Genomic DNA, 12,513 nt, shown 5'->3' with positions numbered 1-12,513 from the left:
TATATGCAGTTTTCAATGAAAGCACACTGCAGGCATGCTAGGATGCCATTGTGAGGACCAGGTCTGTGAGGGAAAAGGCTTTTACAGCACAGTCCGGGGGAAGGCACGTCAATTCATCAAACTGAACTGAAGAACCATCTGTGAGTGTCTGGCATATTGACACGGTATAATCCAGATACAGTGGTTTCCTTAGAAAGGGAAATAGTCCTTGAGTTTATCGTTCCTTCAGATAGCTTACTTGGCTCTTTTCCTCCCTCTCTTCAATCTTCCCCAGTTGGTGACCTCCAGGAACCTGACACTCTTCCATCTGGATTGATCAAAACTCCCCCTAACATGAACAAACAGTTCACAGAGAGGGAAATGCCAGCGAACTCACTCACTCAAGGAGATACATGTTTTGCCTAACAGATTGTCAAAGATCAACTTTTGATAACACTGGCTTGGCAAGGTGGCACTGTAAATTAGAAAAGGGGGAAATGTGATGATATTTTCCAAATTTTAAAATGCGTATACCATCTGACCAGCTGTTGCATTCTAAAAAAAAAAAAAATCAGACAGACACATGCAGGTGCACAAAGACGTAGGTACAAGGAAATGTATGACGGAAAAAGCTTAGAAACAAACTAAATGTCCGTCAACAGAAAGACTTGTAAAGCAAATTATGGCGAAGTCATAAAATGGAATACTGTGCAGCCTTTGAAATCAACAAGGCAGTTCTATACATACCAATGTGGCTCCATTTCCAAGATCATATGGTTAAGTGGGAAAAAAAAAGCAATGTGCAAAACTGTGTATAGTATGCTTGGTATGTATGTATTTGCATAGAATCTCTTTGGAAAAAAAATACAACAAACCATTAACAACAGTTCCTTTGTAGAGGAACTGAGGGACTGGTAACATGGATGGAGGAGACTTCATTTTCACTGTCCTCCCATTTTTTGTCTTGAATTTTAAATGCAAAATTCAATTGAAATATAAAAAATATTGAAATATAAAAAATAAACAGTTTTTTAAAAACTGCTTTGGGTTGTCATTCAAAGGGAAAGTCAATCATGAAGATAAGACAAAGGAAGTTCCCAGGGAGAAGACAGAGAAGAGAGGGATGGGGAAAGGGCGGTAAAGGGGAGATGGCCGCTGGAGGCCGGGGTTTGCTGGAGGTGCTGGTCCCACTCCATGGTGCCTCTGCTATAATCCCACCTGCACTGTATTTCTTCCCTGGTCTCTCAGTTTCCTCCACGCTCCTCTGACTTGCTGTCCATTCTCCTCTCCACTTGCATTCATTCCCCTCCTAGTTGTCAGTTCTCATCACCATTTCTCTGATTCCTTGGGGAGGAGGAACCAGAGCCAGCCCTCCTCTTCCTGGAGCCAGTACGTGGTGGGCTTGCCAGGTAGGCACTGTGCGCACCCTGGATGTGCAGGAGTGTGAAGAGCAGCACTGCTGTTAAGAGCCCCATCTGCCATCTGCCCTCTACTGGAACTGAAAGTATCTAGTTGTCTGTATTTGGCTGCCTCTCTAAACGTGGCGATGAACAATACACGTGTTTGCCCAACTGAATTGCACTGGCCAGCCAGCATGCAGAAGAAATGCGCTCGGAGTGGGGTCTAGAAATCTGGAGATAGTTCATGGGTTTGCAAGAAGGCAAAGTGATGGGGAACTACAGACGCAGGGACACCCAGGACTAATTGGATGCCCGTGTCCACCGCCTCAATAGGGCTGGAGAGGAGAACCACGCTCAGAGGAGAAAAGGGGAGGAAGAAAGGAAGAGAGTTCCTCCAGCTGCTCTCCATTCCACGTGTTTATTGGATTTAATTTGCTTTCCCCCTTTTCCTCTCTTATTAAAACAAATCTCTTGAGATTTTGATAACTCCTTTCAATGACAGATCATTAACAGTGAAGCCCAAATTCTATTTGACATTGCTTAATAATTCAAATTCCATCAGACATCCATCAAAATATTTTTATAAGCACCGATGCGCGGCATTTTAAAAGCATGAGCATTTTCTCCTATCTGAACACACACGTGAGGACTGCTAGGTTCGCCCTTGGTAGCAATTTGAAATGCCACAGTTCAAAAGAAAGGAGCATTCCCGCATGGGCCCAGGGGCTTCTCCAAACTTACCCACTTTGAAGGCACATATCATTTGTATGATATTTGGAGGTTACTGCGAAAGTCAGAAGCAAACCAATGAACAGTTCACTTTGTCTTCCAGGGAAGTCCTGGCAGATTTCAGGCATGTGGAAATGCTTCTCCAACCTTCTCACGGATACCCTGCTGAAGAGGGATGGCATGCTGAGCCTGCGCATGCCCGAGAGGAAAATGGTGCAGAAACTGAGCTCCCAGCCCTGACCTCCCCACTCTGCCTGTCTCCGAGAATCTCCCTGTTCTAAACTTCTGCAACATCAGTTCTGAGACAAACAGGGAAAGAAGAGCGAAGAAGCAACATGGAGGGCAATGAATAGTTTGGAAAGCTTAAGTCAAGCGTAGGTCCAGCCACAGAGAGAAAAATAAAGTAGCTTTGTCATGCCTGTTGGGTTTTTTGTTTGGTTGGTTTCGGGTTTTTGTGGGTGGTTTTTTTGTTTTGTTTTGTTTTGTTTTTTGCAATTTTTTTTAAAAGAGATTGCACACAGATAGGACTTTAAGAAAAACTATTTTACTGAGCAGTTTTGCCTCCAGTCCCTTCTTCCGCCTTCTGTGTAATTACCTGCAATCATCTCAAACATATAAATAGACACATTTAAAAATACCCCCACCTCATTAGCTGTTCCAGGCTCGGTTCTGAGATGGCATTCTAGAAATCCAGGATCCCCCAAGGATGCAGGTGAGTCGTAAGAGGAAGGACCAGGGGCAGAGCCACTCTCCAAATGTGAGCTCCAGCAATGACTGGAGCTTCGGCAAACCGACCCCGGAACGGAACAAGTGAGTATGGTGGTTGCCGAGCAATGACTCGCGGGAGAGTGGAGAGGTGGGGTTAAGACACAGATGGGCTTCTCGAGACAGTACTTGGGGTGGAGGAAGGAATTGTCTTAGAAAGGGAGAATTGAAGAAAACGACTCCACAGTGAGGGTGAGGGACTGACCTCATCGGCAAGGAGGCTGAGATAAGGCTGGTGTGAATAACCCAACGATCGCCCATCTGATGTGGGGTCTCCCGACTGACAACGTGCCCAGCGTGGCACAAAAGTAGATTGCACAAAATCACTACAACCATCGACGTTATGGGGTTTCGAACGTTTTTATTCCACATTTGAGAGATTTACAGGAAATCTCCAGGCAGTAAAGCTGAGGGCTGAGCTTGTCTTTCAGTTGGCTCGAAGCCAGTCCTTTGGAGGGTGGCTTTAATTCCTGGGATATGGAGTCATACAGTCAGGAAGCAGCCCTGACCCTGGTAAGGTCAGTGTCATGGCCAACTACCCTGGGCTCAATTTAGAGACATAACTATGGCAACGACTGTGCCCAATCGGTTATTAGAGGAGATTTATTGACGGATATGCTTGAATAGCAGAGCCATTAATTGCAATTACCAGACAAGACACTCTGTTCATCTCGGGGAACTGAATGCCAAAATGCCCTAACAACTTTAAAATCCCATTTTCTCTTGGGCTCTCTGCTGGCCTCATTGCACCTGCTCCAGCTTCCCAGTCCTGAGAGGGAGAGGGGAAGGGGCTGAGCTTGACACGGCACCAGCTGGAGAAACTGGCGGAGCTGGGCCCTCAGAAGTAAACTGTAGGATTCTCACACAACCCCCACGAGGCACCACGACTGCATGAGTAGTCCTGCTCCTCTCCAAGTCCCTTCTCTGAGTCCCACCAACAGAGCAAAGAACTGTCTTCCACCTTTGCTCTGCCAAGCCACGCTCATCATTCTCTCCAAGACCCTCTGGGTCCTCTCTTGTCTTCCTGGGCTTGGTGTTGCTCAGCCCATGCTCTGTTCATTTTGTGGTCCCTCCAGCCTGGAACAGTGCAATCCCTGGATTGTATCTTTGTAGTTCCTCGGGACAGCTTCCTCTCAATGCCTCATTTTTCTACAACAGGGACTCCCACCAAGCTCCGGTATCTCCTACCCCTTGTTCTGCAATTTCTTCATAGCACTGAAATTATGCTAGGTATGGGTCTGCCTGTTTACCTGTTTACTTCTACCTCTCTCACAAGGTCCACAAGAGTAGAGATTTGGTTTGTGCTTTCTGCCACTGTATTCCTAGTACTGAAGCAGCTCTGGGCACACAGCCGGTGCTCAGAAAATATTTGTTGAATGAAGAAATGGGCTTAATGCATTTTTTAAAAAAGACTTACTTATTTGAAAGTCAGTTACAGAAAGAGAGAGAGAGAGAGAGAGAGAGAGAGAAAGATCTTCCATCTACTGGTTCACTCCCCAAGTGGCTGCAATGGCCAGGGCTGGGCCAGGCTGAAACCAGGAGCCAAGAGCTCCATCCAGGTCCTTGTTGTTGGTGGCAGGGGCCCAAGCACTTGGGCCATGTTCTGCTGCTTTTCCCAGACCATTGTCAGGGAGCTGGATCAGAAGTGGAGCAGCCAGGACATGAACCAGTACCCATATGGGATGCTGGCATTGCAAGCAGAGGCTTTACCTGCGGCGCCACAGTGGCAGCCCTGACCCAGTGCATTCTGCAGTTGTGCCTAGAGGGATCTCTCTGCCCAACTTCCCTGAAGGCAGAGATTCTCCCAAGAGTCACAGCAACTTCTTCAACACCACATAAACCCTACGTGCTTTAAAACTTAAACAAGAGACTGAGAGATTGTGAAGTACAAGCCCTATCGATGCATCCAAATGGTAAAACTACATATCCTACCATGTGTCAAGGTGCAGTAATAGCTAATACTTCAATATTGCCTTCTATAGAGACCCTCTTTTAGCCATTTTCCAGTGTATTTGTTCCCAACATTCACACAATAACAATGTGAGGCGGGGAATGTTCATTCTTTGTGAGTTAAAGGGAGAAAGTGGGATTATTCAGCAACTAAGTGACACCAACCAGGCCAGGAAATTAACCCAGGCAGTCCAGCCCCAGAATCTGTGCCCTTAACCTCTATGCTATGTCATTTCTCTTGACTTTGAAAATTAGCATGAAAACGACTAGATAAAATATTCTAAAAAGAGAGGACTTGAGGCACTAACACTATCACTATATTCCCTTGAGTTTATTTTTTTCTTACAAAGTAGAATACAACTTAACAAATTTCTGCTCCAAATTAAGATTTCTCTTGATAATCTCTGTCTTAGAGATAAAAATCAAGGCTATTCTGAATCCAAGGTGAGTGAAACGAATGGTGTTCAGCAAAGTCCTTCCAAAAGAGGGGAACGCACGTCTTCCCTACAGCTGTGAGATGCAGCCCCCATTTCTTGGACTTTGCCAAGAGTTTGGACTACAAGAATTCTCAGCTGAAGCAGATGAACCTCTCCCTCAGTGCAAACATGGCCATAGCAGGTGCCCTGTGGTTCTACATCATTTCATTATTAAAATACAAGCAGGGGGCTGGCGCCGCAGCTCAATAGGCTAATCCTCCACCTAGCGGCGCCAGCACACCGGGTTCTAGTCCCGGTCAGGGTGCCAGATTCTGTCCTGGTTGCCCCTCTTCCAGGCCAGCTCTCTGCTGTGGCCAGGGAAGGCAGTGGAGAATGGCCCAAGTGCTCGGGCCCTGCACCCCATGGGAGACCAGGATAAGTACCTGGCTCCTGCCTTCAGATCAGCGCAGTGCGCCGGCCGCAGTGCGCCAGCCGTGGCGGCCATTGGAGGGTGAACCAACGGCAAAAGGAAGACCTTTCTCTCGGTCTCTCTCTCTCACTATCCACTCTGCCTATCAAAAAAAAAAAAAAAAAGCAAGCATGCCTTTGACTAATAAGACAACGCAAGTAATTGGAACCTTCTATACTTGACACTTATATCCATGAGCATCAATTAAGATGTATTTCTATCACAATTTCTTCAATGGGTCCTACAACCCACCTAAATGTCACCATGTTTCCTACCATTCAGTTCTCTGTTTTACACAATTAAACAGAATGATCTGATATGGAGTTGAAGACAAACTCCATTACACTCATTCGTTCATTCATTCACTATTGTTTTTAATTCATTATCATCTACTAGTGCTAAGCACTATGCTAGCCCAACAAGGTGGATGACTTCACAGACTCCTAGGAGTATGGTGAGGGGACTGGCATGGAGTCAGCGGTGACACAAACAAACCATAGCATCATAAAAAGCTGTGAACAAAAGGTCACAAAGTACTAAGGGACAGTAAAGGGACATAACCAGGTCACACAGATCAGGGAAGTCTTCCAAGAGAAAATATCCCCTTTGTTAAGACCTATAGGAAGAGTAAGGGGGTAATCACATGGGGAGTGAGCGGGAAGAGGGAGGGAGCTTGGTGCTGCCTGGCAACCAAAATGCAGATGGGTGGGGATGGGCAGGTATGATGGGGCTGAGGCTAGGAGTGGCCAGGGACATCAGGCTGGACAGCAAGGCTGGGCAAAGGTCTGGATTGTTATTAGAAGCCATTGAAGACATTTAGATACCTTCAGAAATGGAAAGTTCAAGGGTTATTTAGAAGATGAAATGGACCATCTGGTATCCATCAATTCTGCACCCTACACTTGCCAAGTCAGGAAACTGGACCTACACACTCAAGACAGAAAAAGAAAGATCAACAGCGGGATTAAAACAAAAAGGATTTTCTGGCCTATCTTAAGATAATCAGAATAATCCAGGCACACATCCTCACTATAGGAGAGCTTGGCCGGGTCTCACCATCATCAGCTAATCCTATACATATCTACAAATATCTAGAAGCAAACATCCAAGGCTGTAATGCCAAAAGTCAGTTCACAGTCACTCACAGAGATCTGGTCCATCTTGCATCAGCCTCACTAAAACAAACAAAAAAAATAGTATAGTGCCGACATGATCATTGTGTAACGGCATGGGAGAGTGCTAATTGTAATCTGCCCCCCAAATCACAGGATTTTCATGTTAAGAGGACATTGAAACATCATCTGAATCTTGATGCGTTGTTCCTGCATGCTCACAGATGTTTTCATGAACGGGTTATTTCATGTTAAGTTTGGTGTGCTCTAAATAAACTGCATGGATTGGTACTGTAGCACAGCAGGATAGGCTGAAGCTTGCAACACTGGCTTCCATTTTGGAGCACAAGTTGGACTCCTGGCTGCTCTACTTCTGACCCAGCTCCCTTCCTGGGTGTCGAGGTGGATTCGTTCTGAGAGGAGCAGCGTGGTGGGGGCAAGAGGCGCAGAGTCACCACACAGACCCCGGGAGTCGGGTGAAAGCAGGCCTGAGGCGAGCAGCTTGCAGACTCATTTCAGTTGCTACAGCAGCTTATATAGCCAAGGCAGCCAACCTGGTCAAGGGGTGGTCTATGCTCTAACCAATCACAGCCTGTTGCCAGGCAGTTTCCGAAGCCATCCAATCACAGCCTGTTGCCAGGCAGGCTCTGTTGTCAGCGGCCGTCTTGGCATGGCCTTCTCTTTCCACCACATTTCCCCTTTTTTGTTTATTTTTTAGCAATGGAAGGCATGATTCTTGGCTGCACCATTGTTGACCCCGTTTCCGTGTGGTCTCCATTGTTGACCCCGTTTCCGTGTGGTCTCCGTACACAGCTGTGCCTGTCTTAGGTTGTCCCCCAGGGGATCTTACCTGTCGTTGACTAACCAGCACTCAAAACGGGAGACCACAGGTGTGCTTGCTCAGATCGGGTAGGAATGAGGAACAATGGTTATCAGGAATGGCGTGACCACACACAGGCTGTGGGCCGTTTGAGTGGCTGACCAGAGCTAGTGGGGTATAAAGCAGTAGAGGATGTGGCTATGGGCAGTTCCTCAGGGTAGGATGATAGGGCAGGTGCGTCTGCTAACAAGGCTGACTCTCGGTCTTGTTCAGCTGGTTCTGGTTGGCTGTCAGTTGCAGGCTTGATGTTTCTGGCTGGTACCCAAATGGGCTGTCCTGCATTCTCTGGAAAGACACAAGCATATCCTCGACCCTTGGTTAGCAGAAGCCTTTTTACAGGCGTTGAAATCCAGGGCCTGAATTTTGCATCCACTTTGAGATTAACGACAAACATGTGGGTGAGATGGGGTCTAGCGGCTGCCCAGGGACTGCCACAAATGTGGGAATCCTCACTGGGTGTGGATGGGATGACCTCGCATGGGTTATAAGGCAGTAGAAGATGGCCCAGGTACTTTGGCCCCTGGGGGAACCAGATGGAGTTCCAAGCTACTAGCTTCAACTTGGCCCCCAGCCCCAGCCATATTGGCCATTTGGGGAGTGAACCAGCATATAAAAGGTCTCAATCTCTCTCTCTCTCTCTTTCTGTGTGTGTGTGTGACGCCGCCTTTCAAATAAATAAATAGATCTGTAAAAATAAATAAATAAATAAATGGCATGTTTTCCATGGACTGGACCCTTGTGCATTTCCTTTCAGATTCCCCTCATTCTCGCCTAAACCCAGTAGGGAACATACATACACACACACACACACACACACACTCCACATGCATTGAGGACCCAGGAGGTTCTCAATCAATACTGTTAGTTAACTGACAACAGACCAAAGGTTGCCCGGAGTCTAAAGGTCAAAGTCATAAGGTCAAGGAGTTGCTCAAGTCTCCAATAAAAATACACGGAGGGGATGAGGTGAATCACCAAATACTTGTTCCACTGGCTCCTCAAAGGAGGGAGAGAACTAGAAGTAGCTGGAACCCAAGGCCTGAGTGCTTCTCCATGCAAGGAAGGAGGCTCTCCTATCCACACACAGACTAGCTGAGGATCCGATGGGAAATCTGCAAAGGATGCCACATTGCTGGTTCAAAGGTCAGGTACATTAAGCAAACTGAGAGGTGTTACAAGTTGAGAAGGAAAACAATTTTCTTAGAAGCCACTTCCAGCCTTTTCCTTTCTTTGATGTGTCAGTGTTCTCCTGGCCAGCAACCAAGTCCACAGGGACACTTTGGATTGCACCCGTGTGTTGGCACTCTTATTTTTCAAAACGTACAGGATCTAAATCTAAGATTAAACCTGGAGAAACCAACCCCTAGGTGTCATTGTTGCTGCTGAAATATCAAATCTTTGGGTTCTTAAATCAGAAGAGATAGCAGTGTTAATCTGAATAAGCCACTTAAATAATGCAAATTCAATTCACTTTCAATGTTTCAAAGCCAAGTCCAAAGTCTTCTGGACTTCTTAACCAAAATGTAACTAAATCTTAGGGTGTTAGCACGCATTCGGTTGCCAACACAATTCGCATTTAAGAAAAATAGGCTGAAAACCCACATAGTCATATGTGACATTACTAACGCGCTCACATCAAATTCCACGACTCATAAGCTGATTATAGAGTAGCTGGATGATTCTGTTCCTCTTCTCCTTGTCTCTATGTCCTCTGACTTCCAAGCTGGCCTCTGCCATTGGTGCCGTGGTACCTGGAGCCCAGAGCTTCCGTGTGCCTTGCTGACAGCAGCTTCCAATCAGGGGCATACTGCAGGAGCACAGGTGCCCACGGTCCCTCGACTTCACACCCCCTCTCTTACAATCCATCAAACACTATGCATTCTTTGATCACAGTGTCCCTCGGCTCTGCCTCTTCCTTCCATGTCATATCATCCCAGTCTGATCTTGGCAAATGTAAAATGTACTGCTTATGGATCCCTTGGTCTGAGTCAGGCACATTGGTGCGGCATATGCATCACGTCCTAAGATAGGGGTCACTATCCCCACTTCACGATGTAACTGATGCAAAGAGAGATGAGGTGACTATCCCTGGATGACAGCTGGTAGGAACTGATGGGTTCTGAAGATCAGGGAGAACCAGTGTGCAGCTTGGATGCTTAGGGCCTCTCTCAGGCCAACTTCCAGGTCCCGAATTGAAAGCTGTCTTTACTATCTCTCCATAACCCCCAGCCCTCAATCTGATGTCCTTTTTTCTCAGAAAGGAGTTTTTGGGTAGCTCCTCCAATAAGGCCTATATCTGGGAGCACATCTGCTTACACAAAACCCCTTCCTCATCCAATCACTGACTATTCACCAGATCCAGCTACATTCAGGGTCTTGCTCCATGAGTGAGACTGGCAAGCTCTCTGGGCTCTTGGAGGTCATTCCCTACCAGGATGGACAGATGTCGAGGCAGTAATTATACACGTAATTGTGGGGAGCAATCCGGACTAGACTAAGTTACTCGAATTAAGACTTATTCTATGCATCTGCTCTCCTACAATATGGCGCTGGGAGAGGAGAAAACAGCTTCCGCACAGCTGCCTCCAGTTCAACCAATTAACTGTAGGACTTGCTCCTGATTGGAGAGCAGCGTACTCGGCGTGTGGGCAGCCGAGTTGGGATTGGCGGAGGAGGACTATAAAGGAGGAGAGAGACGGCATGCACCGGGAACATCTATGGGGAACATCTAAGGGAACCCGTGCAGCCCCCAGAGAGCCGGCCGGCGGTGTGCCGCTCCCCTGCGGAAGTGGGGAATGCGGCCAGGGGGAACTGCCCTTCCACGGAGGTGGAAGGGATAGTAGCCAACCCGGGAAGAACCAGCAGCAAACCCGGGGAGGGCCGAGCAGACGAGGGAACAGCTCAGGGTCCTGTGTCGTTCCTCCACGAAGAGGGGGAGCGACATAATGGTGCCGTGACTCGGATAGGAAACCTAGCTTGGATAGGAAACCTAGGACGGATAGGAAACTTAGGAGGGAAGAAACGAGAAGAACTGGGAAAATACCGGAGAGAGAGACTAGCAAACAGCCTAGGGAAAAGCCGGACGAAAAGGGTGCCGGAAGAAGCTATTGAAAGCCTAGGCATAGATTCGGATACGGACTACGGGGGGAAGCTGGGAGAAATCTCTAAGGTCGAAAGCAAAAGTGAAAGCTAGAACAAACAGACTCGGACGCGGACTGTGGGGAGAGGCCAGGAGAAATGAGGGAGGAATATTGTTGGAAGAAAACTTGGGGAAACATACCGGGTAGAGAAAAATGTTAGGGAAATTGAAGCCGCGGGGGGCAGGCCGAGGCGGAGACGAAAGCCACTTTGGGGTTCTCAAGTTAGCCCGGGAATAGGGGGCGAAAAGTTGAAACCAGAAGCTGAGACGCAAGCCAGGTTGGGATCCGTCTGATTAGCCCGGGGAGCAAAGGACGGGAAGCCAAACCGTGGGGCGGAGACGTACGCTGGGTTGAATTCGCCAGGCTAGCCCGGGGAACTTGGATTGAATGCTAGTGGTGGAGACGCAAGCTACGCTGTGTTACTCGCGGAAGCCGCCGCGTGCAGAGAGAGCACGGGGCGTGAATAGATAGGGAACGGGGCTGGCGTAGGCCGTGGTTCAGACGCGAAAGGGTTAAGCGTGGAGACCGCGGAGCGCGCGGAGCCGGGAACCCGCCGGCGGGGCGAGGTGCCGGGAAGCTGCGGGGATAAGAGAAACAGAAGTTTTAGAAGTAAAGTGAGAGAAATAGGAATGCTGGAAGATAGAAGTAAAATGGGAGAAATAGGAATGCCCGGAGATAGAGAAATAGAGAGAAATAAGGCCTCCCCTCAACATGCCAATTAGAAGGCTTGGATTCGGTCTGCCCGATTAGTGAGGCGATGAGCACCTGCGGCGGCTAGCAGCTTATGCGCCGCAGGTCACCGAAGACAGGCACGAATTAACATCAGTAAAGCTTCCCCACAATGCAACAATTAGGAGGCTTGGATTCGGTCTGCCTGATTTAAGGCGGTAAGTGCCAGCAAAGCTCGACCAGAGTATGAGCTGCAGGTCACCGAAGATAGGCACGAACCAACACTAATAAGTCTCCCCCACAATAAGGCAATGAGAAGGCTTGGATTCGGTTTGCCTGATAGGTCTTGTAAGTCCCCTGCAGGCAGAGCAGAGCATGCGCTGCAGGGCACCGAACACAGGCACGCATCAGCGCCTAAAAACCTCCTCACAACATGGCGAAGAGAGGACCCGGATTCGGTTTGCCTGATAGGACTTGTAAGAGCCTGTGGCAACTCTAGCAAGTAGAGCAGAGTATGTGCCGCGGGACACCGAAGACAGGCGCGTATCAACGCTAAAAAATAAAAAGAAAGGGGGATCTGTGGGGAGCAATCCGGACTAGACTAAGTTACTCGAATTAAGACTTATTCTATGCATCTGCTCTCCTACAATATGGCGCTGGGAGAGGAGAAAACAGCTTCCGCACAGCTGCCTCCAGTTCAACCAATTAACTGTAGGACTTGCTCCTGATTGGAGAGCAGCGTACTCGGCGTGTGGGCAGCCGAGTTGGGATTGGCGGAGGAGGACTATAAAGGAGGAGAGAGACGGCATGCACCGGGAACATCTATGGGGAACATCTAAGGGAACCCGTGCAGCCCCCAGAGAGCCGGCCGGCGGTGTGCCGCTCCCCTGCGGAAGTGGGGAATGCGGCCAGGGGGAACTGCCCTTCCACGGAGGTGGAAGGGATAGTAGCCAACCCGGGAAGAACCAGCAGCAAACCCGGGGAGGGCCGAGCAGACGAGGGAA

The 12,513-nt window shown here is 48.3% G+C and overlaps 1 long non-coding RNA gene across 2 annotated transcripts in view; it reads right to left on the bottom strand.

The window, feature by feature from the left end:
• LOC103352342 (uncharacterized) overlaps positions 1-12,513 on the bottom strand; it is a 128,219-nt gene that overhangs the window by 90,333 nt on the left and 25,373 nt on the right. Inside the window, exon 3 of one of the 2 annotated variants that reach the window (XR_001795694.3) lies at positions 2,121-2,273. The exons of the other annotated variant lie outside the window; for it this stretch is intronic. This is a non-coding gene — a long non-coding RNA (uncharacterized lncRNA). The remainder of the gene's footprint in view (positions 1-2,120; positions 2,274-12,513) is intronic. 2 annotated transcript variants of the gene reach the window in all.

The sequence above is a fragment of the Oryctolagus cuniculus genome, chromosome 18 (assembly GCF_964237555.1).
Source record: "Oryctolagus cuniculus chromosome 18, mOryCun1.1, whole genome shotgun sequence".
NCBI classification, from domain to species: domain Eukaryota; kingdom Metazoa; phylum Chordata; class Mammalia; order Lagomorpha; family Leporidae; genus Oryctolagus; species Oryctolagus cuniculus.
Note: the sequence above shows the minus strand (reverse complement) of the source record. Positions and strands in the feature narration are given on the sequence as shown.